Source organism: Lissotriton vulgaris, chromosome 4_1, assembly GCF_964263255.1.
Source record: "Lissotriton vulgaris chromosome 4_1, aLisVul1.2, whole genome shotgun sequence".
In the NCBI taxonomy this organism is placed as follows: domain Eukaryota; kingdom Metazoa; phylum Chordata; class Amphibia; order Caudata; family Salamandridae; genus Lissotriton; species Lissotriton vulgaris.
The window spans coordinates 1,658,077,342-1,658,104,302 of NC_141691.1; the positions used below are offsets into that span (position 1 = coordinate 1,658,077,342).

General features: G+C 44.7%; 1 protein-coding gene across 5 annotated transcripts in view; it reads right to left on the reverse strand.

Annotated features, from left to right (window-relative positions):
• Positions 1-26,961, reverse strand: part of PAG1 (phosphoprotein membrane anchor with glycosphingolipid microdomains 1) — a 485,100-nt gene that overhangs the window by 112,267 nt on the left and 345,872 nt on the right. Inside the window, exon 1 of one of the 5 annotated variants that reach the window (XM_086965929.1) lies at positions 1,241-1,487. The exons of the other annotated variants lie outside the window; for them this stretch is intronic. The gene's annotated coding sequence lies outside the window, so the exon portion shown is untranslated. Of the gene's footprint in view, positions 1-1,240; positions 1,488-26,961 lie in introns of those variants that run through there. 5 annotated transcript variants of the gene reach the window in all.

Genomic DNA, 26,961 nt, shown 5'->3' on the forward strand with positions numbered 1-26,961 from the left:
CCCCAACGCAAGTGGTGGTAACGACTTGCGTTGTAAGGGACCCGTTGTTAAAGCACGCGTTGTTATAGTAGGCGTCGTAACGTCGTACATCCGAAAATATTGGCTAGACTTAGAATATCCCATGCAATCAAATTCCTGTTGTCTTTCACAATCATTTCAATATTTTCAATTCCAAAACAGTGCCCTAATAAGCAACCATTGTGGCCAATATGATCCTTAAGACTCACCCTCGAGTTAGCTCTGTGTTTTAAAAGTTCTGCCTGCCCCATTCTATCCTATATTTTATATTCTTTCAGTTTACCCTTTAGTCTAAACAAAGATCACAGAGAGATCACATGCCTCAGCACTGGGTCTCTGTAGCTGACTGGACTACATTTAAGAATCTCTGGGCAGGATTCCAGAAATTTACACCAGTGGCAGAGTATTTTGCATCATTTGAACCTACTGATCAGTGGCAAATTGATATATTCCCCAACAAACAGCACTTGCACTAGAATGTGCAAAATCTGCATTTTATCCTTAGTAGATCAGTTAAAATGTTGGGTAAAACCTGCAGCACAGTCCCTATGTCTCCAGTCCTAGCAAGATAAATCTGCATATTAATTGGGAGAACTGACAGTACCCATATTTGTAAGTATTTCTTTCTGTTCTTTGACGGGGAATCTCCAGGCTGAAGCCATTCAGGAAACATTCACGTGGAAGGTTGACTAATGTCTCTGATGCCATACTATGGAATTGTCTCCTGTTCATTATCATACCTAAAAAACAGTCTGTTTTAATTGCTATTTTACAGTATCTGGCAGATGCCAAAAGGCACTTTAGTCAGCAGTATGCGATGTCAAATGAGTCAGACTCACTTACTTAACCCCTTGGTCGCGGCCGCGATTCTGCGCCTGTGCGGCGCTTTTAATAAGTGGGCGGGTTCATGACGGCCCCCAGCTGTCATCAGCACACGCCCACCACAGTGCATGACGGACGGGGGCCGTCATCAGCATAGAAGGGGTTAATGTAAGAGATCTGTAGCTTGTGCTTAATGTTAACGTAGGTAAATCCCTCCACATTCAATACTTCTTTTGAATGTGATGACTGTAATCATCGCTCTGCCGGCCTTGAGATGTAGGCAGGAAGCGGTGTACATTGCTCTTGCATTCCACAAAATAAAAAGGATTGATTTTAAAATTGAAAAACCGCATGACAACAGAAAATCCTGTCTAGGTCTGCCGGGCTCTGTCTTACTTACATACAAGGAGCAATGATGAGGATAAGGACAGAAGCTGAACATCAACCTATGCAGCCTCTTTAGGGCAAAGGGAGGCGGACTTCCAACTCCTCACTCACAGCCCCAGGGCCCTCCACGCTCAGGGACGCTTTCGGTACCTCTCGCCACATTCTGCAGGTCTCACCCCTTTACATCACACCACTGGATCATCCCAGCACAGGGGAGAGTTGTGCAGAGTAGACACAGTACAACACCCACTGTCTGAGCCTAAAGACCAGATGCCTCCTCTTAAAAACACAGAATGGACAAGAGGAAATAACATGCAAAATCTTGGTTAACAATTAAACCGCTCAGTGTTTCACCAACTTCCCTTTACCCTCTGAAATGAATGCAGTGATGCAAGTTCCCCAATCAGACAGAAGCTGTTGCCAAATATGAGGCAGGCCACATCTACAGTAATCAAATAACCAGTAAATGAAGTTTGAGATTTTGACAGAAAATGGTGAATAAAAACCATGAGTTTTGTAATTTCAGTCCTGACCGCAAGCAAAAGGACCTGTAATTTGTGTTACATTCAGGAAATGAGGATCTGGCCCCACTGAAATGTGCTGAATTTGTCTCAGTGTAATTTGCTGACATTTGGACCCATCAGCAGTGGAAGTGCCCACATTTTGTCTACTTCCCGTTCAGAGCAGCAATCCGCAGGTGGTGAGGGGCTTTCTTATTTTCACCTCCCAGCAGAGCACAACAGAAAGGCTTCACTTACAGGAACATCAGTTCCCCCTTTGCTCTAGTCTTATCCTGGCTATGAGCTATCCGAAGCCTAACGCCTTGATGCCAAGGTAATGGAGAAAAACAAAGTATATACAACTTGTTACCCATTTCACAAGTACTCAAGAGAAACTAGGATTCGGAGACAGGTCTTTGACTTTGTTCAACCCCTGCAAGTAAAAATATGCATGCACCATAAGAATGCAGATCTATCTATCTAGCTATCTATCTATCTTGAGGAGTATTTACACAAATAATGATTTAAATAGCACTCCATTTTCTATTTAATTCTTTCATAGTGCTACTCACGCAAATGTTAGATGTCAGAGTGCTTTACATCACACACATTATACAGACAATAAGTCATACGTGTAACTCAATGTACAGAAAATGTAACACAAGACAATGAGGGTTACAAAATGTAGGGGTGACATATGGTCCATAATGGTAGGCAATATATGTTAAGAGTGCTTTGTCAGAAGAAACACAAAGTTAGGATTTAAAACTCAGAAAAATGGTTGAGGTTGTCTGTGTTAATGAGACTTTAGTACTACCCAAAGGAACCATTTTTAGCAACCTCAGAATAAGGACAGATTAAGAAAAAAATAATAAGGCTCCCATCTTTGCAGTTTACAGGCAGCTCCTTGATGCTGGATCAAGGCAGGCTGTAATATATTACAAGCATTACAACTCACAACCTGCAAGTAACAAAAGGATATCTGTGTCAAAAGCAGTAACCAACTTACCTTTCTACATAAAATACAAATCATATGATCTGCATGTCACACAATGTGCTTTGAAGCAAGTGCATTAACCATCTATGCTACTTTATGAGTAAGAACTGTGACTATAAAAAATGCAGATCTCCCCAGGAAGTGCATTAACCACCAGAGTTATCTTACAGTTATTATCACCGGAAAATTACTGGCCACAAAAAGATGTATGTATGTATGTATAACACACTTATAAAGCGCTCCTGTCACCCAACGGGCATCCTGGCGCTGTGATCTAACAGATCCTGAAACACAGTCAATACTATATCAGCAAGCTACCCTATCCTAGGGAACAGGTGAGTTTTTAGTTCTTTTTTAAAGGAGAGAAGGTCTCCTAAGCATCTGAGCGACAGTGGCAGATCATTCCACAACTTGGATGCCGTAAAGCCAAAGGAACGGCCACCCATCTGCTTTCTCCGGATCTTGGGGACAACTACCAAGTTGGCTGAAGCAGAACGGAGAGATCTAGTAGGGATGTACCAAGAGAACATCTCCTGTAGGGGCAGCGGTCCCAAGCCATGAAGGGCCCGGAAGACCAAGCATAAAGCTTTAAACTCAACCCGCTGAGAAATGGGCAGCCAGTGCAAGTCTTTAAGTGCTGCGGATGACGAGTCAAGACGTCGGCGGGAAAGTGCTAATTTGGCAGCGAAGTTCTGTACCCGTTGTAGTTTGCCTAATGCAGTGACAGGTGCCCCCAGAAGCAGTGCATTGCAGTAATCGAGCCTGCTTAAGATGATACTGTGCACTACTTCTGGTCTGGCATGGGCGGGGAGCAGAGGGAGAATCTTCCCCAGGGTATGCATCAGCCCCATGCAGGTAGACACTGTTTTATCAATGAAACCATCCAGTTGAAGATTGGGTTCCATTGTCACACCCAGGTTACGAACCGAGTCTGCCTCTGCTACCGTGCCCTGAAATGAGGGGGGCAGAAATCCTGCGGTAGAGGTCGCAGGACACGGTCCGCTGAGCAATGCAGCATCTCCGTCTTGGAGCTGTTGAATTGCAGCGAGTTGTTACTCAGCCATGTTGCCGTGGTGACCATACAATGGTGAAAGGTCTCCTGTGACACCGCATTCTCCCCCTCAAAAGAGAAGATGAGTTGGGAGTCATCAGCATAGTTGGTGACTGCAATGCCAAAAGATTTAATTATCTTGACCAGGGGGCGGAGGTAGAGATTAAAGAGAATGGGGCTAATGGCCGATCCCTGGGGTACACCCTGACCGACCCTTCTGATGGTAGACTTGAAGGGAGGCAGGGCAACCACCTGATGTCTATTGGCCAGGTATGAGACAAGCCAATCCCAGGCCAGACCCATCACACCAGCCTCCTCCAATCTCCTGGTCAAGATGGCATGACTGACCGTATCGAACGCTGCCGACATGTCAAGCAGCACTAAAAAGGCTGCTCGTCCATAGTCGGCACGCGAACGAAGGTCACTCAAAACAGTCACCAAAGCTGATTCGGTTCCATGCGCTGGCCTGAACCCAAACTGCGCCGCATCCAGACAGTCATTGACTTCAAAAAAACTGGACAGGTGTTTCGTGACCAGTTTCTCCAAGATCTTAATCGGGAAAGGGAGTAATGAAATGGGTCTGTAATTAGCGGGGCATAAGGGGTCCAGTGATTCTTTCTTCAACAGCGGAGAAACTACCGCAAGCTTCCAGCTGTCCGGGACCTGGGCGGAACCAAGAGACTGGCAGCAGATTGCGTGGAGAGGAGGAAACAACTCTTCCCTAAACACTTTCCAGAGTTTGTGCGGAAGTACATCAAGGGGGGAGCCTGAGGACACACTATCCGCTAAAGCGCCAAATTCTGTAAAGGAGGGAAGAGGAAAACTATCCAACCTTGCTTTCCCCGCCTCCATCTCAGATGTAGATGAGAGAGCAGCCCCTGGTGTCACGGGACTCAAGTTACTCAAGATGGTCAAGATCTTATCTTCGAAGGCCATGGCCAGCGAGTCGCATAGTAACTGAGAGGCTGGGATAGCTGTAGTAGCACAGGCCGGTCGTGACAACTCGTTGATGATTTTAAACAAAGCCTGAGCTTTATTTGAGGCTGACAATAAAGTCTCCTCTAGGAACCTCGCTTATGCACACTTAATCTGTGACTTATAAGCTGCCAGCTCCTGCTTAAAAAGGACTTTATCCGATGCCAGATAGTGTTTCCTCCATCTCCGCTCTGCACGTTTACACTGATGTTTAAGTTGGAGGAGCTCCCTCGAAAACCATGGCATGGCAGTTTTTGTTCTGTCTCGCGTTTTTCTTAGCGGGGCCAGATTGTCCAGAGAGGCCGTGATTCGCTGGATAAGGGCATTATAACTTTCATCCGCATTGTCTCCCAGCTGAAAAGCTTCTGAGAGCAGATTTGGTAGGGTTGCGCCTCTCAAGAGCCTTGACCATTGTCTCCCAGTCTTAGCAGTTCTCGTGCTACTGTTCTAAGAGTAGCCTACCGGGAGAGCTGCGGAGAAAAGAACTAGGGCGTGGTCCGTCCAGCATTGCGGTAGGATGTTTACAACCCTCACCTGACTAGAGTCAGCAAAGATCAAGTCCAAAACATGTCCCCTCTGGTGAGTCTTAGAAAGAACCAACTGCTCCAGATTAATGTTACAACATGCCTGGGTAAGGTATGTGAAGGCTGAGTCTGTTGGCCCATCTGGCCACAGATTGAAGTCCCCCAGTACCATCAGTCTTGCATGGGAGTTTGATAGATCGTAGATCAAGTCAGTAAGGTCAGACACGGCAGACGAAACGCCAGCTGGGGGTCTATAACACAGGAGACCAGTGAATAGCACCCCCCCTGTCCCTTCAGAGAAAAACACATCAGTTCGTACTCCGTGATTCTCTTAATTTCTAGCTGGGAAAAATCCAGCGATTCCCTATAAATCAACCCTACACCTCCTCCTCTAGCCCCAAAATGAGGATTATGTCTAATCTTATATCCTGGGGGGCAGGCTTGCCCCAATTCTACTCCACTATCTGTCCTCGTCCATGTTTCCGTCATGAATAAGGCGTCTAACTCATATTGTTCTATGAGTAGCGCTATCTCTGTGTGATGCCTGCACAAGGATCTCACATTTAGCAGACCGAAGGCCAAGGAATTGTGGCTTTGAACAATAGTAGAGGGCTGGTGTTCTACCGAAACATCAGGTTTCAGGACAAGAAGATCTTCTTTCGTGTAGATTAAACGCATAAGGGAGACGGGGGCAGCAGTTCTAGCCGCCAGCGCGTCCTGTGTGCGAACGGGCGCAAACGGGCTTACCTCTGGCGCACCTCCGGCGCGCCAACGACACGCCCGCTGCGTTGACAAAAAGATATCTGCAGCATGTGCTTTACCCTAGAAATTATTTTTAAAATGTAGCCTGTTTGTGACCAATTAAGAGCCAGAACAGACTTACTGTCCCCTCAGAACTCGTAGCCAATTTCTTTGTGGCAGAGTTTAAAAAACACATAAACGGATAGGTTGACTGTCAGACTCCACTTTTCATGACTACTCCTCTCGTGACCCCACCTACTTTCCACTTCCACACCTTGACCCCCAAGTTATGGGTTCCCAGAGTACATGTTTCCTATTTCCAGAACTGGTTACACAAATATTCAATTACGTGGTTAGGAGAAAAAAAAGGAGGTTTTAGATTGTGAATAAGAATTAATCTGTATGTAGATTTGAATGTCTAGATAAAGCTATGCTAGAGAAAGGGTTCTAAATGAGCCATGTCTGCCTGGGCCAAGCCCTGGCAAAGCAAATAAGCATTGGTAAAAACAATAGGTTTTGCCTATGTGATTAATCATAAGCTGTTTTATATTGTAAATTGTAGCTTGGTGAGTAGTTGTGTAATATAGGTTATTGAAACGTCATTAAAGTTTTAGGACTTGTATATTGAGAAAGGCAATCTATTGTGCTATTACTGGTGGAATTATAAAACTGGGAAAGTAGCTAAATGGGGGAGGACATAGAAAGAAAACATGCACCCGACAAGTACAGTGTGAATGTAGATGAGGCAGGGGACCGAGATTCGCTGACACTAAGCAGCGTGTTGCTGGCTATGCCTTGCTCTGACTGGAAAGACATCTCACAGTGATAAATGCTGCGTCAGGCTACAGGAGTGCCTTGTGAGCCTCTGTACAGAGGACTTAATGTTAATCCCTGTAGTCTGAAGGCAAACGATTTGAAAGAACTAAAGATTTGTTTATTGGATATGGGCGAATGATGTCTTAAGATGGACCTGTATCTGTGGAAACAGAAATAAATAAAACGAGGGGGACGCAAGGAGGTGTGACCCACGAGGAGGCTGCAAGACACAGGGAGGAGAGAGGCGGCATGCAGATGCACTTGTAAGGAGTGCTTGTTAGGAAATGCAAACAAGCAACTCAAGTGATGAGGCTAAGGGCTAGGTGAGCTTTTGGAGGAAATTCTGTGCTCTTGGTTCTGTCCCAGAAAACGCAATAAAGAGACAAGAAGATGTTGTGGTATAGCAGTCAGAGCTGCCGACACCGGACCTGGGGGACCATGGTTCAAATCTCGGCGTCGGCTCAACATCCTGTGATTCTAGGCAAATCATTTAATCTCACTGTGACTACAAAAAAATAATGTGTATTGTAACTGGTGCTCCTGCAAAATACATTTTACTAAACTGCAAGAAAGAGAATTTAACTAATTATAAACTAATAACAATTACCCCTCCCTCACACGATAAAACACAAAAAATGTGGCAAAATCAAACTACTTGCTGCAGGCTGCAAATTGTGTGGTTTTTTTTATGACAGGCTTTTCGTTGAGTTTTGCAGCGGTATCTCTTGGATTTTAGCACTGTATAACAGCTGAGGTGGACAAGGTAAACAGTAAACAGTTTGAAAGAGGTGTGATTTTGGAACGAGCTCTGCATCATAAAGGTGTGAAGAAATCTTACTTGGCACTCGCAGCAAGATCCTGCCTCTGCTGAAAGCAAATCTGCTGAAAGGGTTGAGTGCCATCTTGGAAGAAGAAGGTAGAAAAAAGTAGTAAAATACCAAAGAAGTTCAAGCTGATGGAAAGGAGTACATCGGCCTCGGGACACTGATAAGAAGAAGACTTGGAGAACAACAGGAAATGGTATTCTACAACCAACAGAAACAGAGGAAAATTAAGTGGCAAATACACGAACAAATGAAGAGGTAGGGTGGGATGTAAGGCACTTTCAAGATTTATTATATTAAATACAATAGATTTCACAAGCACATTGCAAGCGCTGTGCAGGTAAAACCTAAAAAAGGGGCTTTGAAACAGCCCTGCCCTGCAAAGCCCAAATACTCTTAACCAGCCCCAAGGCACGCAGGAAGAAAAACTGTGAATAGCAGCTTTATGTAAACAGTATCCATACTGCTGAGCTTTTTTTTCACTTTAATGCACATGGATAGCAGACTGGCTAGAGACGAGGTGACTGGTCAATCTGGGTTTCAGGTGGATTCTTTCTAGGGTGCCAAACTGCAAATCAGTGACTGTTCTGCCTTGATCCTCAGCACAACCGCCAGACAAAGAGAGTTGGGTGATTGGTTGACCATCACATTGTGAACCTGACCCCCTCCCCATCGCCTTTCTCCTCTCCCTCTCTCGTTCATGGGACTTTAGCTAAGAGACGGACTCGTAGGTGACTGTTGTGATTGTTTCAGTGCAGGAAGGTGTGCCTTCCTGCACAAAAACAATCATCCGCGCAACACAGGCAACCTTGCCCCATGGTGCAAAGGTGCTTGCGTCGGCGCATGGCAGCCAATTGGGCGTGAGCGTAGGGGAGAGCACAGTGATCCGTCATATCGTTGTAGATATGACGCATACCTGTGCTTTGAAAGGGACTCAGTGTGGCGCAGCAAAATGGCTTGCAGCACTGTGCTGAGTCACTTTCACGGAAATAAGGCCCTCTGTGTGTAGCCTCTCATTAAGAATGGCTTTTTGTGTGGCAATTATATATTTTTTAAAAGCGTTACAACATACCATAAATGATCATTTATATACTGCATTCAAGACAGAACATATTGTTCGTACATGGTACATGTACTTATTTCAGTCGTTTTCTGCATCACGTGTTAATACATTTTTTAGGATCCAAGTTCTTCAGCTTTCAGCATGGAATCTGCCGAGCACATGATCTACTGTCACAAATTCTCTCACTTGTGCCATATAAAATGGCTGCTTTGACCAAAGGCTGGCATTGTGTCATAACACCGTATATCATGACATTATATCATCTCTCCTCCTAATTTGTCTCTTTTTATCATTCCTTTTACCTTCTTCTAACCTGCCTTAATCCTTCCCTCACTCCTTTCTTCCACTCTCTTTCTGTTGCAACATCTTGAAGCAGCCCACAGGTAAACTAAACTGCAACACGACAAGGTGTTGAATGGAGTGTTTGAAGTAATCTCATTAATATCTGCAACTGGTATAATTTTTCGCCACCATGCCAATCTAGACAAAGGCCCACCCGATGCAAAACAGTATACAGACCCTGCTCCTCATTTGAACAGTCTGTCCCAAACTGCCAGACGAGGCACCCTACCTCCAACCCCATACTGGTTTCGGGCTACTTAGGTCTCATCGGTGAGGTATACCTTGTGCTCTATGGAACAGAAAGCAAGGGAAAAACATCTGGACATACCTGTCACACTTAGGGTGTAAACTCTGATAAGGTGATAGATGGAGTTCTTGAATTAATCGAAACCACTGTCAAATGCTCTGGGTCGCATTCCAGTCCATTGTGTTTACCCACCATGCTACTCTAAACAAGGCTTGCTCTGTGCAAATCACAGTGGTGGCTCGCAGAGGGAGTGCTGCGAGGTGGTGAGGCGGGGAGGGTAATGGACTCGGACATATGACGGGCAGGAGTAAAGTAAGTAAATAAATAAAACTATTTACCTTACGCTCATTGCATTGCTGAGTTCCAGCTCAAACCAGTTTCTTGGAGCCATCGGCTCCTGCCCTGGCACGAAACTAGACAAAGGTCATGGGAGTAACCTCCCCTCTGTCCTGACTCTCCCGTAGGAGGGTCCCCTGAATCTGTCCAACCTCTCCTGTGGGTACATAAGGGCTTACCTGGCTGTAAGACTTTAGATTTTAGGTGGACAAGATTCTGCAACAAGAAACCACTTACCTTTGACCGGCTGGACACTCTGACTTCGCTGGACTTCGACTGGGCACAACTTAGTCTCCCTCCCTGTCCTCTCTCTAGGTCCACAGCTTTGTCTGTGCCCTTTCTCAATACAGACTCTGTGCAGGACCTGTGGTGCCCTAAGGACAACTGAAGAATCTCCCTTGGGGTGAAGGAGTCCCTCCCCTGCATTCGCAGGCATTGTAATGCAACTGACAGGTCTGTTGATCCTGAGCTCCTATGGACTCCAAAGGCTCCAGTAACACAGGAGGTCGGTTCCAAAGTTCCATGCGATCGTGCTGCCCTCTCACTGAGTTTGAGGCCAGGATCCCTTGTGGGGACCGAGTAACCCAAACCAGTGTGCACTGTGTAGTTTTGCAAGTGCATAGGCTTGTTGGCGATTCCAGAGCTTGTGCATTGGGCTCTGTGTAGTCCTGATCCTGAGCAGTATTTCCACTTAAGAACTCTGGCCTCTTCGCACCAAGTGCTCTGTGGGATGGTACTTTGTGATCTTGCTCATGGTCCCCTCGCGGCTCCTGGCCATTCGACCTGTGGGTCCTCCTGAGGATCATCTGGAATTCTGTTGGGCTTTCCTGGTTTCTCCAGAAGTGCCCTGACACCCCACTGCTTGGTGAGTCCCCTGGACCTTGCTGGTCCACACCGGAACCTGCTTGACCTTCCTGCGTGGGCTGCTGTTGCCAAGGCTTGTTGGTGCTCCAGCCAGACACTGACCCTTCAGCACTCGACATCCTTCCTGGGACAGCTTGCATGCGGCTCCTGGTCATCGTCAACATCTCCTGGCCCTCGTGGCTGCCGAGTCAAGCATCCCTTCTTCACACCTGAAGCAGCCGACATCGGTGGGCATTCGTTCACCGAGCCCCTGGTCACCCTGAAGTGATCCAGACTGTGTCCCCTTTCTTTTCAGGTTCCTTCCATCACAAATCCACCCTTGCATTCCAACGGACACTTTCTTCCTTCCCGGCAGCAGCTCTTCTTACAACCCTCCATTGAAAACGATGGCGGTTTCCGACACCACTCCAGACCTATGCACCCGGCTCGCCTGGGATAGGTAACTCGTGTACTCTGGTATCCACAGGTGGGATGGCTCTCCAAACTCTAAGTTCCAAAGGGCATCTTCAAAGTCCAACGAGAAGGGTCCTTAAACTTTAAAACTGTTACTGCGACTTCCCCATAGAATTGTATGGAGCCCGCATTCGTGTTAGCGCACTGCACCCATCCTCCGTCCCTTTCTACTAACCTTGGGTGGGTCCTTTGGGTCCCAGTGATTCTACGTGCTCTAGACCCTGTTTCGACTCCAGTCGAGGTTCTTATACCACTATTTTAGTATATGGTCTGGTCTCCCCCTGAAGCCCACTGTGTATTGGGCTACTTAGCACTGTTTCTTTGGGAAAGTATTGTGTGCTTTGTGTTGTATCCTTGTGTAGAGGATACTAGAGATTGTTATATAAATAAATACATATTTTTATAACTACTGTGTGGTACTCCTTTAATTTAGTTAATACTAAAGGTTATCATCTGGTAAAACAAGCTGTTTTACATTCCTTCAAGATTTGTCCCGAAGGCTGCTATCCACAGCTACCTCTAGGACAGCTTTCTAAAGGTTATCTTTCACCTCATACATCATAAGGGTCATTCAAACTGGTGCAAGGTGCCCACTTTAATTAGTGGACAGCATATACCAGGCCAACTCCTCACACCCCCCGAACAGGAATGAGGCAGTATGGGGAACGTGCAAAGGTATTTACATTTGGAACAAACACAAAGGAGACCCAAAGTGGTACCACTGACCCGGGTATCAGCAACACCTAACATTTACAGCACTTCTAATCGATAGCAGTGCGACAGGAAGCACTGGATCTGCAAGGGGCTCAGCAAGCACAGAAAAGCCATCAAAGGTCTGTTTCCTAACCCCATTCCAAAAGAACACATTATTTTAATCGGTATTTAACCAACCTTTAACTATTAAAAAAGGGTTTCTTGCTGGCTGCTCAGTCACAGAGTCTTTGATACATGCATTACTTAATTGCATTTTGTGTTTTATGGAGCATGGCCACACTTCACGGGGTATCAAAGCCAATTATAGATAAGATATTGATGGCCACGAGGGTCTCTTTCACAAACACTTTCAACACCTAAGTTGAATTACAAAAAGTCACCTGTGGCTACAATCACAGGAGCATGTTACGGATTTTAGTACTGCGGACAATGCGCTGGCACCGTGGGTTACCTACAGTACCAGGTTTAGGGGCAGAAACGGGAAATAGGGTAAAACAAAGGGGATGGCATGCAAAATTGATAAAACATAGACCCATGTGCACATGCACAAATGTTGGATGCCATTTCCCACTCTGGTAACACTGGTAAAACTAATCTTGCAAGAGGGTGGAATATGTTTCTAGGTAGGGAAAGGAAACCCGCCCAATCGTTCATGTGGCAGGCTTGGCAGGGGTGTCTCCAAAGCAATACAAAGTTTTCGTTAGGTGGAATAAAAAGCTGTGTCTAAAAAGCCACAAGCTCTCGATGTTGCTGCTGTTGATTGTTAGTGTGATGATCACCCAAAATGTACCCAGAGAGGTGGGACAGTCCGCAACAATCTTCATGTAATTTCTAAACGCTACTAAAACCTATTACCTCAAAACTGTATTTAACAACTTTTGTTTGCTGAAAAGATCACAAAGATCTTTCTTTATCCAGTCTACTCTCACTGGCTATACTACACTCCCACAACCTTGTCTTATATTGCTTGGGTGAGAACCTCTGTGTCTTCCGCCTTGCTTTTTTTCCTTTGTTGTCACTACTCCTCTTCATTCTTAATTCTCCTCTTCTCTGTTTTCGCTTGGCTTCTTCTGTCTTTTCTTTTTTGCCTTTGCTGGTATTGGGATGCACATCTACTTACTAAACAGGACCTCTAAACCGACATCTGTAGTGTTTTGTTTCCCCCTTGCACTACCCTTTTTTAAAATTTATTTTTAACTGTTTTTGTTTTGCAGGTCGCTATCGTACACTTTATATTTAGGGTTGTGGTGCAAACAGAAAAAGAACTATCGTAACTGCATACAGATTATTTATGGTTCACTTTCGTTACTTTCATGAAACAAATAAAACCCATCAAATTCTCTCACTTTTACGAAATAACTGGAAGTTTTGGGTATATTCTTGAAATGTATTATCTTCCAGATCCAGAATTTTATACTATGTCTAGGATATTGTTTCCTACGACTTTTCTTACATTTTGAATATTCTCAATTTTGATTAGGTATTCTATCCTGAATTCAAATGAAGTATTCTCAACGCCCTTTTTACATTAAATCATAAACTATTTTCTCTGCTTGCTCTGTCCTCACTCCTTAAATACCTGTGAAATACTTTTGCTACACTGAACAGTCAAAAAAACAACAACAACTATGGTATGAATGCACTCTTTGACAGAGCCTGTGAAGCATGATTAAAAAAGTACTATAGCAATCAATTAGATAACAGTGATTGAAGGAGAAATACAGATGCACATTTCAACACCTCTATGGTGTTAAACATGAAACGCTAAAATAACCAACAATTTTTCAAACAATTGACTAATTAGCTCATGTTTGACATTAAAATCGATTTAATTATTCTTTGCATCTTACAATCAATCTTTCTAAGTAATACTTTCCATTTTGGAAACTTAAACTTGTCGTGCACGGGATAACTGAATTACCCCACAATGACAAAGGGCCACACAGGTAATATGGGAAGGATTAATGCAGCATTAGCATAATGTTCGAAGGGCCCAAACTGAAACTTGTACCCATCAGTGATTGAAAATTTGCTTTGATGCTTTATACTGTCCGCAATTTATCAGCGCTAACAAAATTAAGGAAGAGTTTTTTCCACAAAGAATATACATTTCGAGGCCCCTCAGAAAAACATTCTGGGCTCGAGAGGTGATGTTGGTCCTTTTCGTCTGTTATTGTTTTGAGATTCAATATTAACAGGTGTAATAATTTTTTGTCCCTCATTTTTAGTTTACAATAAATTCAACAGCTTATGAAAATAACATTTTTATAATATATCAAATAAGTACCATAACCATTTGCAAAATGCTATCTAGCTTTAATTTTCAATAAATGTTCCTCATTTTTCTTTTAGATAATTCTTACCTTAATTGGCTAATGCTCAAGCTGGTTTCCACTAAAGCCGTTTTTATCTTTTCAACTAGTTCAGGAAAAGGTACAGATTGTGCACAATGTTTTACGATTAAGCAAACATTCAAGTTTTCATAAACTTCCTCATTCACAAATATCGTAATCCAAACAGAACCGCCCCACAAGAATAATACCCGTATTCGCGCATCTCACCTCATTTCAACATGGCATTTGACCCGTGTGCATCTTTGCCTTGTGACAAAAGCTCAACTGGTTTACTCTAATATCTATAAAAGCCATTTTCTTCTTAACAGATATTAATGTTTTGCTTGTGTGTATATCCAGACAAATCCTAGAAGAAATGCCTTCATCAAATTCTCCAAGGTCACACACTTCAATATCTGGTGCCAACATGGAATGCAAGTGTCGGATATTCTGCATGGAATGCGCAAAAATGATTGCAGAGTGACACCCCACAAGAACCCTCCTCCATTAGTTACATTTAATTTTACTGTTACTGTTATTGCAGGTAATTCACAGAGATCCTTCATGAGGTCTTTATACACCTTCATCGGACTCATGTATTTGAAGTATGTGTTGGTTTAGTGTGCTCTGTTAACGGATTGGCTCTTGCTCTCCACCACTACTATGATCTAGTCGCAGACAGAAATTTGGCAAATTCCATATTGAAGGTTCAATGTAACCTCAAATCTCCTGGCACCTTCTCGCCTGTATAATGTTTGGTACTGTTGTCTCGATTTTGCAGTGATGCTGTTGTCTGTGATTTGTACAAAACAACTTCTTTTCAGGAGTGCTAATGCTAAAGTCAACTTACTCACACTCCCTATGGAGCACCCATGTTGCTACCTTTAGCTTAGGGATACACCAACGGATTCAAATTCTTTTATCTGTGCAAACCAAGTTTTAATTTGGTGAACAAAATATTTAGAGCATTGGGCCCAGGATTATATAGCTAAAAATGTAATGCCAGAGAACTTTATGGTAGTGTGCACATAACATGAGTACTGAATTAATCTATCAATAATAGTTCAGGCGAACAGGAGAAAATTTAGGGCAACTATTGTTCAATTTGAAATATTTTGATATTTACAGCAATCAACACTTTCTCGGCCCCTGAGAGCAGTAACTCTTATCCTTTCTATTAAAATCTTCACCCTGAAATTTCTCATCGGAAGAAATGAAAAGTGAAAAGCAACCACGAAAGGGGATAGCTTGACCAAGAGACAAATTTTAAATGTTTTTTGTATTTATAGATGGCATGATATAGATCTCCAAATGTAGGATATTGTTGAATTTCAACGCTGACAACTGGCCTAAAAATAAGAACTCATTTGACATAGCATGCTTGTAACAATGCAAACCACTGTCCAACCAAGGACAGTAAGACACTGGACCTTCTCTCAGGTATTCAGTACCAGAGTTGAATGATACATGTGAAGCAGACAGGAAAGAGACCAGTGGTAGATAAATCAACCATTCTTCCCCAGGATAATAAGCAGAGCATAGGTATGTGTTTAGCTCACCGTATTTTTCATTGCACTACTTAAATTTGAGCTCATGAACATGTGTTAACATACTTTTGTGCAAGTTCATAAATATGTGTTAATATACACATTATATCACAACAGTTCCAGGTTCGCACTAGCATCACTAGAACCACCTCATTCTGCGCCTCTTAACTATGAAGAGCACAGGAAGAAATACAGATCTTCAAACCTAACTGTAGGCAAAAAGTGGGGGTTAACCATGCAAAAAAGGGCACTTTCCTACACAATCCCTTCTCCTCCAAATGAAAGAGGATGAGACTAACCTTTCCCAAGAGAGTCTTCATTGTCTAGGAGGAAAAATCTGGAAAGGCCATCCACATTTGCATGGGCAGTTCGAGGTCTATGTTCCACTGCAAAGTTCATTCCCTGTAGAGAGATGGACCACGTCAAAAGTTTTGGGTTTTCAACTTTCATTTGCATTAGCTATCTGAAAGGTCTGTGATCAGTTTTTGTTTTTTTACAGAGTTTTATATAGCGCGAACTTTACCCGAATCGGGTATCAGAACGCTTTACATAGCACCAGGAGCATTACATGAGAACACATTCCTTTTTGTTAGTCACAGGGAGATTAAGTGATTTGCCCAGAATCACAGGATGTTCACCGTCATTGCAGAGACTTGAACCCAGTTCCCCAGATTCAAGGTCGATTGCCCTAGCCGTTAGGCCAACTCCTCTGCCCCAACTCCTCTTTCCTTTCGGTTTGAACTATGAAGTGAGTACCAAACATGTATGGTCTCAGCTTCCTCAGGGACCAGACCACAGCAAAGGCCTCCCTATCAATGGCACTCAAACATGGTTCCCTAGGGAGTAGCCTCCCGCTAATGAAAGCAACAGGCTAGTCTTGGCCATCAGTGTTAGTCTCAGATAGGACCCCTCCTATACCTAGCTCAGAGGCATCAGGCTGCACAATGAACTGCTTGGAATAATCTAAAGCTTTGAGAATAGGCGCTGAGCACATTGCCTCTTTTAGGGTGTCAAAAGCCTTTTGACAGCTAACTGTCCAGTTCACTTTCTTGGGCATCTTGCTGGAGGGGAGTTCTGTGAGGGAGGTCACAATGGATCCATACCGCTTCACAAACCTCCAGTAGTACCGAGTCAAGCCAAGGAATGCCCTGTCTTGGGTCTGGGTGGTTGGAGTTTCATAGTCCAGAACTGTCTAGATTTTGGGCTGGAGTGGTTGAATTTGGCCTCCACCTACAAGGTGGCCCAGGTATACAACAGTTCCCTGCCCTATCTGGCATTTGGATGCCTTGATAGGTAGGCCTGCATCTTGCAAGGCCTGTAATATCCTCCCCTGGTGGGCCAGGTGAGCCTACCAGGAAGAGCTAAACCCAGCAAAATCAAGATAAGCTGCGCTCAAACCTTCCAAGCCAGCAAGGACTTTATTCACTAACCTTGTAAGGGGCATTCTTTAGACCCATGAGCATCACAGTGAACTGGGAGTGCCCTTCAGGTGTGGAGAGTGCTGTTTTTTCTTTTGCTCCAGGGACCATGCCAATCTGCCAGTATCCTGCAGTTAAGTCAAAGGTACTGAGAAATATGGCAGCCCCTAACTTTAAATATTAACTCATCAGCACTGGGATGGGGTTTGCATCAGTCGTGGTCACAGCATTGAGGCCTCTGTGGTCAACACAAAACCTAATTTCTCTCTTCCCACCCAGTGGATGAGGTTTGGGGACTAGGACCACTGAGCTGGCCCAAGAACTCTCAGAAAGGGCAATGAATCCAAACTCCAGCATCTTGCTGACCTCAGCCTTGAGGCTCTCCTTAACTTGGTGGGACTGGTGCTAGATTTTGGTTTTGACGGGCAAGCTGTCTCCAGTGTCCCCATAATGGTGTCTGTTCAGGGGTTAAGGAGAAGAGCTGTGAATACTGTTGCAGCACCTGCCTACAATCAACTTGCTTTTGGGCAGATAGGGTGTCTGAGTAGAAAACCCCATCTATTGACCCGTCTTGGGGGTTGTAAGAGAGGAGGTCACTCTGTCTCCTGATCCTCATCAGTAACCATCATCATGGTTACATCAGCCCTGTCACAGAAACATTTAACGCGGTTCACATGTATCACCCTTCTGGGGGACCTGCTAGTGCCCAGGTCTACCAAGTATGGGACCTCACTCTTCCTTTCTAGGATAGGGTGAGGGCCACACCATTTGTCCTAGAGAGCCCCAGGTACCACAGGCTCTAAAACCCACACCTTCTGCTCTGATTGGAACTCCACCAGTGCAGCCTTCTGGTAATACCAGAGCTTCTGGATCTCCTTGCTGGCCTCAAGATTTTTGGATGCTTTCTGCATGTACTCTGCCATCATAGAACAAAGGCCTAGCAATAGTCCACCACATCTTGTTTTGGTACATGATGGGGTTTCTCCCACCCTTCCCTCATAAGACATAGTGGTCCCCTTACAGAGTGGCCAAACAGAAGTTCAAAGGAGGAAAACCCTGCTCCCTTCTGAGGCACGCCTCTGTAGGCAAAAAGCAGACAGGGTAACAGGACATCACATCTCCTTTTGAGTTTTTCAGGGAGACCCGTTATCATGCCTTTCAATGTTTTGTTGAATCTTTCAACAAGGCCATTGGTTTGTGGGTGATAAGGTGCTGTGAATGTATAGACCACTCCACACTCATCCCACATGTGAATCAAGTATGCAGACATGAAGTTGGAACCTCGGTCTGATAACCCTACCCTGGTGAAGACGCCAATGAGGACCTTGGCTACTGCAGGGGCAGTAGTAGACCTAAGGGGATGGCTTTAGGATACCTGGCAGAGTGATCCACAACTACCAGTATGTATTTGTTTCCTGAGGCTGTGGGAGGTTCAAGTGGACCATCTATGTCCACACCTATCCTTTCAAAGGGAACCCCAACCACCGGTATTAGAATTAGGGGGGGACTTTGGGTGTCCACTTGTTTGCCACTGGCTTGACGGTTGGCATATGAGCTGCCAAACTACTTCACTTTTTGGGATATCTGTGGCTAATAAAAGTGGTTGACAAGTCTTTCCCAAGTTTTTGTCTGGCCCAGATTTCCAGCAAGGGGGATGTCATGGTCCAATGTGAGTAAGAACTCTTGATAGAACTGAGGCACTACCACACTCCTAGTAGCATCGGTTTGGGGTCTCTGGCCTCAGTGTAAAGGAGTCCCTCCTCCCAATGGACCCTGTGTGAGCCACAGCCATCTCCCTGCTCCTGTACAGCAGCTTGCTACCTCAGGCTTTCAAGAGTGGGGCAGACCCGCTGCCTAAGACACAGCTGTTACTAGAGGGTCCCCCTGGGCCCAAGAGCTCCACCTCGTAAGGTTCAAGTTCCAGGGACTCAGTTCCCTCTGGGGCAGACAAGTCCTCTCCCTGAGGAGAGGGGTCCTGATCTTTTTGCTGTGTGGAAGCTGTTTCAGCAGTCTTCCTACCTTTTCTCTTGGATGGTTGGGCCATAATTTCAGGCTCCAACTATCCCTTTCCACTCTGTGCTAGGCACTGTGCTCTTGTTTTCACACACACTATCTCAGGGATGTTGAGCATTGTTGCATGTGTCCTCCTTTCTACCTCAGCCCATGCTGAGGTCTCCAGATCATTTCTAAGCAGCCAAGGGACAGGAAATTGTGGAGTGACCACTACCTGTTTCAGGCTAATAACCCCTCCCCAAACTAATGTTACCATAGCCAGGGGATAAACTATAGTGTCAGGATAAACTATAGTCCCACTATCAGCATTAGTCACTGGGAAAGATTTCCCAGCTAGTAACTTTCCTGGGGAAACCAGTGATTCTCTCACCATAGTGACACTGGCTCCTGTATCCCTCAGTACTTGTACCCATTGTTCCCGGGGTGCTGCAGGTACTTAGTTAAGTTTGTGGTCCATACAGCTAGGGTAGCCAAATCTACCCCACCCACGTAGGCTAGTGCAGCTTCTGTGTGCACTTTGATTTGCTCAGGGCACACCATTGATCCTATCTAGAGATATGCCATTCCAGAGTTAACTGGAGGGGCACAAGGGGCTTTATTAGTGGGACAGGCAGGATATCCAGTTTGGTGTCCCACTTTCTTACAGTGTAAACACCAGGCCTTAACAGATCAAAGTTTTTCCTTCTATAACCACCAGTGGACTGGGAGGAGTTTAAGCCCACCCCCCGAACAGGTTTTTGGGGGCCTTTAGAAGACTCTTGATTTTTATCTTTGGGCTTCTCACCCTATTTCCACTGGGGAGATTTTGTGACCCCCCTTTCTCTTGGTCACCCCCAGTGGTTGTCTTGGTCACCCTTGTCTTGACCCAGTGGTCCGCCTTCTTACCCAATTCTTGGGAAGAAATTGGACCTCGGTCTACCAGCTACTGATGCAACTTTTCATAATGCAGTTACTTAATATGTGTTTCTTCATAAACAGATTATAAAGTCCATCATAGTCCTTCACTTTACTTCCAGTTAGCCAGTCACCTAGTGTTTTTACTGAGTAGTCTATAAATCCCACCCAGAGCTGACTCTAGGTTTTCTGACCCCCTGACTTTAATTCTGTACTCCTCAGTTGTGAGTCCAAATCCCTCAATCGGGGTGCACGTCAAGAGTTCATAAACCTCAGCCTCTGCCCTGGTAAGGGTCAGGAATTTTTCCCTGCACTTACCAATTTACAGTTCCCAAAAGGAGTGCCCCCAGTGAGTCTTTCCCACTTTCCTGGCTACACAAGCCCTCTAAAAGGCTGTGAACCATTTGGTGATATCACCATCGTCAAATTTAGAGAGACAATCCCCCTGGATCTTATGATCCTTTAGGATCATAAGATCATTCCTTCTCTTTGTTGTTTAAATTGCTGCCACAATTGATTAGTCCTAGGCAAATATCTGCTCATTCTTTTTCTAGAGATGGCAGCCTAATCTCTAGCTTCAGTCTTTTGGTCCACCTTGCTAAAATATTGCTTCTTCGGCGAAGTTGTCTACCTCTGTAGGCTCTAAACCCTCTACTCCCTGGTCTTGAGGGATAGGCACAAATTCCCCATGGGTATTATTTCTAGAACCAAGCAGAACTTGGCACAAGTATGTAAAATATACTTTCAAATGCAAGGCTGTACACAGAAATGCAAATGTGGATGAAATTGGTACATTACAGGTTTGTGTTTGCTTTAAAAATAGTTCAGAATACTTTGAAATTACTTTGGATTACTTTTGTGTTACTTTTCAGTTACATCGACTACTCGGGGTGATATGCCTAGATATTACACTGTGGGTATGACAATACAGAGGTAAGACAATTTATTTTTCAAAGCACAGTGTTCAAAACAGAAATCAGGATGACAGAACATTTTTAGAGGAAAAAACACAACATGGGTTCTTAAAGAGAATTGGTTTGCAGGTAGGTAAACAACTTACAAGGCTGAGTGTTTGGGGTTAGAACCAAGGATACCCAAAGTTCATGGAAGCACTCTCGTTGCACCACCAGTGGCCCTAGGGCGGCTGGATGCAGAGCGCAGGGGCCCAATATTAGCCAAAGGGGCTAGGGGCTGTAGGTTACAGGCTGCTCATGAGTAGGCCACTTGGTTGTGGGAGCAAAACTCCTGAGGTTAAGATCTGGACTGCATGGACTAACAATCAGCACAGGAGCTGTACCAGCAGCAGCATGGGGGTGGCCAGATGCAGGCTGCCAAGGACGTCGGTAGCTCTGTGAATTCCAATGGAGATCTCCGGTTCGGAAGAAAGGCTGCAGGCTAGGGCAAGGAGGTTTCCCAAGGCAGACCATTGGTAAGAGTGGTAAGTTGGGGGGATGGGGTAGGCCTGGACACTGTCAGTTGGGCTACACAAGGCCGTGGGGAGTCTTGTGCAGGGGTGTCTTTAGGCATTGGGTTTTCTTACCAGCTCCGGTCGGGGGGACCCCTCAGTATGAGGCTGCAGGCGTCGAGTATAAGGTCCAGGCATGTCAGGGATCACCATATCCCAGGTCAGGGTCGCTCGAGAGACCTCCTCGTGGTGTTGTGCCACTTGAACTCAGGCCCTGGGCATCGGGTGCAGAGTGGTAAAGAATTGTGGATCTGGTTGGATCCAGGGTCTGTGTTGGGAGTCTTTGGTTGAGCAAATCATGTGCTCATGGGAGACAGAGTCTTTTTGGTGAAAGCAGGGCAGGTCCTCTGGGTTCTGGATGGCATCTGGCTGCTGGGCACGTCGAGGTTTAACTGGTTGCAGGTCGAAGTCGGTATAGGCAGATAGGGCTGCGGCCAAAGCAATTGTTGTCCTCCTCTTCCTCTTTCAGCAAGGCTCTTTGGTCCTTCTTTCTTCTTCTCGAGACTGAGGGGGCAGGGTTTAGGGTTGTTGTTAAATACGAAATTAAGGGGTGTTACAGGGGAGTGCAGGTTGGGACAAATAGGTCCCTTCTTTGGGGTGAGTACACCCCCTATTATGCCACCCTCCAGTGGGAGGGGGACATGAGCCTCTCTCTGATTGGCTGGGTCCGCTCATCTTCAAGACTGAGGGTACTGAGATGTGTGCTTTACCTCACCATCCCAGGTGAGGGTTGAGGTTGGCAAAGGTGGGAACATCTCTCGTCCTAACTTGGTTTTTCCAGCCGATTCTCCTTCCCAATGTGGGGGTCAGAACCGGTGGGAGCCAGTTGCTAGGGGCAGCAAAAGGCAGGGTCAGCTCAACAAAGGCGGCAAGCCTTTGAAGCTTCCCCATCGTGGACCCAGCCCATCCTGGGGGAGGAGGAATAACACCTCTGCCCGGGATAGGCTTAGTTTCTGGACCCAGAGAACGGAGGCTCTCTACCGAGGGGTCCAGAAACCTGCCTGGTGTGGCTAATGGTGATTAGCCATTCAGGAACTAGAGGGGTGACTTACCTAGGCAACAGGCAGTGATTTACAGCCATGACACACAGGGAGGTGTGCCACGTCGACTCTTCCCTTTTCTCTGCACCAAAACACACAGCCTGCAATTGCAGTGTGTGGGTGTTAATGTGCAGAGTCTCTAAGGGTGGCACAATAGGTGCTGCAGGCCTTAGAGGCCTTCGCTGATCACAGAGCCCTTGGTACCCATGGTACATTTTACAAGAGGCTTACCTGTGGCCAGAGATGTGCCAATTGGGGGTACAAAGGAACAGTTTTGGGAAAGAATTATATATAACAAAAAACAACAACAATCGCACTCTGCAAGGTTAAATGAATATGTAAATAAGTAATTAGTTCACGGTGCAGGTGGGTATCTATTTTATTTATTTATTAAGAAGTTTTATATCGCGCTGGCCAGTCCCCAGGGTATCGGAGCGCTTTACAACAGATGTAAAGCAGAAATCACATAAAAAGGCATAAGTGACATAAATGTTCAGAAGACCCAGTGTGCTGAGCTTCATTGAGGTAGGGAAGTCCTGAGATAGCCTCGATGAGTGCACAGTGTCTTGGGCTAAACCTCATTCCAGGAGGAGGGAACGAGGAGGGGAGAGGGGAAGTGGTAGGTAGTGACGGAACATTGTCAAGGGGCTACAGAGTGCAGGAAGAGGTAGGTTGTAGTGGAACATTGTCTAGGGGCTACAGAGTGCAGGCTTGTGCGTTTCAGCTGCGGTGTATCGCCTTTTGATCCATAGGCGTGAATCTGTAACCTGAAAATAGCGTCTTCCTAAATTGGAAAAACATCTCCGCCCTTCACTTCACAATATTTTAGAATCTTTCTTTCAAATCATACGAGTTGATCCATATGTGTATCCAAAATTCTTTTATTTCATATATGTTCCATACTTGTAAATAGTGTTCAGATGTCAAACTATTTCAAAATGCTTAACAAGTATCCATATCCATACAGGCTGTTCATTGAGCCCAATGAATTTCGGGACTAGCCCTTCATCAGGGGAGAGTTCAAGTGAGCTTCAAACTGCCTGCATTGAGACGCCGATTCCACGCTGTCATGGAGCATGGAACGTTATATGAATTAAAAGAATATTGGATACACATGTGGATCAACTTGTATGATTTGAAAGAAAGATTCTAAAATATTGTGGAGTGAATGGTGAGGATGTTTTTCAATTCTTGGAAGACGCTATTTTTAGGTTACAGTTTTGGGAAAAAACACAGGCCCCGGGAACCTGATTGGCAGAGGCCCAGGGCACATCAAGTCAAAGTGCATCAAGTGTTAGGCAAAAAGTGAGGGGTAGCCATGTAAAAAGGGGCACTTTCCTACACTAACTTTCCATGATATGTAGGTTACCAAACTGTGCTGGTAAGCCATGTTCACCTTTCCATGCTAGGACCCTGGCACTCAAATAATTACAGAAATATAGGAATAATAAAACGGTTGGAAGGGACGATGACCGTAAAGAAAATACGCAAACTAGCACACACAAGTCCATTACTATTTGTAAGGGAAAGGGTTAAGTGTTGGAAATTTGTGTACACGTAAACAAATTTTAATTGATTTAAAAAATGTGAATTCAGTTTATGTTGGTGGAGGGAAATACAAAGATACGGACAACCGATATGGAATCAGCACTCCTGCTAAGATATCTAATGTTCTCACTTCTGTAACACCACAGACCCAATTTAGCTATTACTGAATAAAATGTAATACACTGATCAATTGATTATTACAGCTCAAACAGGCCATACTTAGCATCAGCACGCTACAAGAGAACACGAAGTGTGCTACCGTTACCCATGGCCGAAGATGAACACAAAATGCTTACAAATGGATACAGCTAGTAACTAAAGGTCCGCAACCAGTGTACCATACACCGCTAATGGGCTGTGGACATTATTAATCAATCCCCGACATAATTTCCACTTCTTCATCTACTGCCACATACATAATTGTTAAATCTGACATTGCAGGCAAGAGAAGTGAACGCTGCCGAACAGTCCCTGGAGAAAAACGAGCAAGCTGTATTATCCTTGCAGGGCCAGATGTTACTATGAGACCTAATTATCTGAAACTCATTTAATTAAAAAAAATTAAGAACTAATGAAAAACCGGCCTTTCCTGTCAGGATGAGTTGATATAGACAGTCGGGAAAGGTGGTTTTCCGTGTGAGAACAGGCCACACATCCAAAACACGGGACAAATAGCAAATAGGGAAAACATTCACTGCAGTTTTTAGTGGGGATGTTACATTCAACATAGAATCCTCCATGTTATGCACACAGATGTCTTAAGGCATAGGCAAAGTGGGCTCTGGCCCAGGGCCCCAGCCTTTCGGGGGGCCACAATAAATTGGCTCAGTTCTCCCCACATTCCTGCGCTGATGACCATGAATGATTCTTAAATATCGATTGTTTTGAATACCATTTTGCTTTAATTTAATTTTATGAGTGATGTGTGGGAGCATTTTACAGACATTTTGCAGACAAATGAGGTTTGTTTTTCAACATTATGCAACATCCATAAACAAGTTCCTTTTAGATCTAAACAGGACATCACATAAGAGAAATGGCAGTCGAGGGCAGAGATTATTTGAAATAATACTAGTGAGCTGCTGCACTATGACAATATTGAAAACACACATCACTATCGCCTATTACATGGAAACACATTGGGAATTTGGACCAGTGTTCATGTATGGTGTACGTGACCTTGCCAAAGAGGGCATGAAAAAGCCGAAATTGGATGATCAAAGCAAAGCTGTTCGATAACAGGGTAACACCAAATTAGATTGGGCCAGTGCCCCAAAATCCTTAAGATGCCCCTGATTATCCACAGCTTCTGCTTCTTTCTGGCTTGCGTCTGGACTGAAATCCCTTGATAAAGATCCTAGTCTGTGGCAACTGATGAACTTTGAAAGTTGTGGGGTGTACATTCACGCCTTGATTGGCATAGCGCAACTAGTGAGCCTTATTCTTTTCAGAAAGGCCCAGAGAGTCTCTCCCCAAAAAGAATTTGAGGATGTGGCACCAAATACAACACATTTTTCTGATGAAATGTACAAAAGCCAGGGCTTTTCAAGATGCTCTCATGATATATTTAAAAAGTTAAGAGTTGCCATCGCTCAGTGTTACACTGTTGTTCCAACAATAGGTCTGTGGCAAAACCCAGAAAGAGCTGTCAAAATATGGGCTTTAATATATATTCTCAGGTGGCTCTACAGCCTAGATATCCACACTGACATGTACATGCTTCTAACATCTGTTGAGATGGACACATCCCTGCTTACAGGCCCTTCTCATCCCAGAAGTCAACTTATTAACTCAAGCCCACTTGACACTAATAATAATATCTACCTGGAAGCGCCTGCTCAGAGCTTAGATAAAAAAGTAGGCCAGAGCACACAGCAAAACTGATTGGTGGTCTCAGTAAAAAAACATACTTTGGCCATTTGAAAGCCCTACATTGGCTTATGGTGAAGAACATGATTAGTCCTAGATATTTTTCAGAGTGCACCTTTTTAAACTCTCCAAATGTTCTGGATGCCATATAGTTATAATGTAAACCTGCGAGGTCTTTGTGGTCAGTACATCAATATCTTTTGATCTCACCTTGTTGCTTTCTAATCTAGGACCCTGATCGATACTGTGACCTTATGCCTCTATACGGCTATAATCCCCTTATACCCCTATATTGGCATAACCGATCAAATGCAATATTCAGAAACTCGTCTCTGGCCTCACACGAACAGAGCCACATTTCAGAATCGCTTCCTCTGCAACTTCCTTTGCAGCTAATTAGTGCAATGACATAGCAGAAGTTACTATCTAAGATTCCTAGATTAACACTCCGAGTTCTTCAACAAGATAAAAACTCAGCAACCTGGGAAAGCCCCGCTTGCTATGTTTTGATTAGTAATAGAACTCTAATGAGCACTGATAGACGATCACTTCCTAGTGACATCTTTATTGACGTCTTATGTCCAAAACTTACGTCAAACAAGGCACCTTCCAGGTATAAATATTACCAACATTGCCTTAAGCAAACGCTGAAGTTGCTGCTGTTAAGCTGATGATACCATAGCTGCTATCGCTACTGCTATCGCTGCTAACGAGGGAACAATGGTGTGGTGAACTTAGGAGCTGAACAGCCGTCCCCTGCAAGAGCCCAGCAGATGCAAGCTGCCCGCGGACGCTGCCCCTCCTCCACTTCCTCGACGCGCTGAGAGAGACGCTGTCTTTTCTCCTGCAGAGAAATCCAGCTCCAGTGTTTCCAGCCTACTCTTGCGAGTGACTGGGATATCGAGGTCCCTGAAGGAGATACCAGACCTCCATCATTCTATTCCAGAGGTATGGTGTTGACTAAACCCTTAGAGAGAATTCTTGAAGCAAACCTTGGCAAAACCAACTTAACTAAAGTTACTTACTTACTCCCCTCCCAAGTATTAGGCTTAGGTCAGGTACACTGGGGTAGGCGTAGTTAGAAGCACCAGTTGAGTATTTTAGCCTAATGTATATATGAATGTATATATGTTTTATTCATTTTAAACCATTGTATGGCT